Raw genomic sequence first — 2,920 nt, forward strand, 5'->3', positions numbered from 1 at the left:
TAAATATTAATTTATTAATATAGGAAAGAGACTTTATTTGGCTATATAATAGATTAAAAGGAAAGTGTGCCAGCTTTCTCCTTTTACATACTACTGCCGCCAAGCAGCCATTTTGTTTGCAAATTTTCCCTGTCTAAAGCCATAACTCATACATGCTTGAACAGATCTCATTCAAAGTTGGCATTAGGACAGTGTTCTATGACATACATGTGCACATTCATTGTTGTCATGATACGATCCAATATGGCCGCCTAGCAGCCATTTTGTTTGTGAATTTTCCATGTCCAAAGCCATAACTTGGACATGCTTGAACAGATCTCATTCAAAGTTAATATTAGGACAGTGTTCTATGACATACATGTGCATATCCATTTTCATCGTGATGCGATCCAATATGGCCGCCTGGCAGCCATTTTGTTTGCGACTTTTCTATGTCCAAAGCCATAACTCAGACATGCTAGAACAGATCTCATTCAAAGTTGGTATTAAGACAGTGTTCTATGACATACATGTGCATATCCATTTGTTGTTATGATACGAGCCAATATGGCCGCCTCGCAGCCATTTTGTTTGTGAATTTTCCATGTCCAAAGCCATAACTTGGACATGCTTGAACAGATCTCATTTAAAGTTGGTATTAGGACAGTGTTCTATGACATACATGTGCATATTCATTGTTGTTGTGATACAATCCCCCATACCCGACCAATCCTTTATTGTTGTAGGCATGTTCCATGTCCAACAAGCAGACACAACATATCTAAGTTTGTTTGATTTAGGTTCACAAGTGTTGTTGCATGATCAGAGTAGTGATAATTCCTTAAAACCCAATCATAGTGGGGACTATGTCATTCTCAATGACTTGTTGTTCTTATACCCATGACACAGCAAGCAGTCACCCCCTTCAGAAAGTATATGTAGTAGTACTTGAAATTTGTCGCGCAATTTGTAATTGTGTATAAACATTGTAATGTGAGACTGCAAATTTACTCATCCATGTGTTGAGGGCGCACTTTGGTTTGTGCATGCATCCCGGGCATGCGTATATCACTAAACTATTGGTCGCTGTGATTTCTGGCGCGCTCACTGAAAGTTTTGTTGTCAAATTATCACAGAATTGAGTGCTTATGCCACAACTTATGGAAAACCTGCATGAATCCCTGCTTGGTAAGCGTCCTTGGGTTATATTTGTAGATTTTTGTAATAGTTTTCAGCCAATTTTATGAACGTTTTTGGTTTACATTGTTAGATGCATATTTGTGTGCACGGCAGCTATGCTATTGTACTGTGTACGTGCACAGCAGTTTGCCGACGCACAGACAAGTGTTTATTGTTCAGTTATTACCGTTCATCGCCACAGTAATTTTACAACTTTGATATTTCACGTTATTGTTGACATAAATTCAAGTCTAGTACCATTTATGAAGTGACTTCCAGTCATAGCCATTCCATATGTAAAGGTATTTTCTATGGATAGTTTCATCAGCGTACGTTTAGTGAGGCCACGTCAGATGAATTTTATGTTTACACGCACATGTAACTTGCATTTATGGAGTGTTCTGTACGATTTATGGAGTGTTCTGTACAATTTTGTAAGACACTGACATTGTTGTTTATTACTTAAACAGGTGTTTTAGTGTGACAAGCACAGAGAATTGTTTAGGATAACAGATTCAGGTTGCATCCTGTCAGGGTGAGTTTTGTGTATTATTAGTAAGCAATCAACAGATCTTTATATTATTGTAATGCTGTAATGGTGTAGTCATCTAGTCTATTCATTGCTCAGCATGTGATCTCTCTGATGTAACAATACATTGAATTTGTTGCTGTATTGCTTGTATTGTAATATACTGCCTAGCTGTATTATTTATACGGATATTTTCTGTACTTCCTATACACAGGTCTTTTCTTCTACTGTATGTACTACTGAATTTCGCCTTATTTAATGTGGACTTGGAAATAAAAGAACTTGGTATTGATGACTTCAGCTACAGTGTCTGTGTGCATCTTTATCGAACGTTACAGTAACATAAATACGGAAACTGCTGAGTCGGCATTCAGCAACATCAGTTACAAAATAAACATGCGTCTTGGTAATTGTCAAGTGAACTCTCAATATTGCTCACTAATTAGCTGGCATCATCGTTAAGTTGCTGTCCAGGAAATTAGTGCGATGACTGTAAACAAAATTACTGCCTGTTGGCTGCAGAAGTCACCATTCGAATCAAGGTTTATATCAATCGTCACAAAGCATAGTACAACACGTCACTCGCTAATAGTAATACACCCATGGTCAACAACAGCGAAAGAGGTAACAACTGGTGGGACTGAATTCAGAATTTGTATGATTCAGATTAGAAAACACATGAATTCACGTTGGTCGACATGTCGACGTTGAGCGTGTTGCATGGCTTGTCGAAAGTTAAACTGGGCATCACGACGATGAGTGAAATTGTTAACATGCATGAGAAGACGTCTTCGCTTAATTCTCAAATGCATGAATGTATACAGCAATAAAAAAACAAGGCAGTCTCTACAGCGTCAGCCATGTTGTTTACAGTGATCGCACTATGCACTTATGTTGAGGGCGTTTACGCCGGCGGATAATGCAATGGTGTCAAATTCCATGTGTGAACACATACAGCTAATCCCCTCTGTTCACTAATCATCCTCACCTATACGCCGAAGAAAAAAAGCAATATGAACATGCCTTTAAACTAATACAGACTGGGCTTGATAACGGCTAATTAAAATACTACAAACTGAGTTGGTATATTATACTTAAGTAATACATTTTATGTTATGTAATGGCGCCGACTGAGAGCGACGTACGAATCTGAGCAAATATCCAACTAGAATTGTGCTTTCACCCACAACTTTGAGTGGTTAAATTGAAGACACCAGGCATTATGAATATGTG

General features: G+C 38.1%; 1 long non-coding RNA gene across 1 annotated transcript; it reads left to right on the forward strand.

The window, feature by feature from the left end:
- The first annotated feature begins 1,065 nt into the window (after positions 1–1,065).
- On the forward strand, positions 1,066–1,967 carry LOC144443337 (uncharacterized). The gene is made up of 3 exons (XR_013481685.1): positions 1,066–1,167; positions 1,629–1,693; positions 1,902–1,967. It is a non-coding gene; the product is annotated as an uncharacterized LOC144443337 (long non-coding RNA).
- Positions 1,968–2,920: the final 953 nt, after the last annotated feature.

The sequence above is a fragment of the Glandiceps talaboti genome, chromosome 12, assembly GCF_964340395.1.
Source record: "Glandiceps talaboti chromosome 12, keGlaTala1.1, whole genome shotgun sequence".
Taxonomy (NCBI): Eukaryota; Metazoa; Hemichordata; class Enteropneusta; family Spengelidae; genus Glandiceps; species Glandiceps talaboti.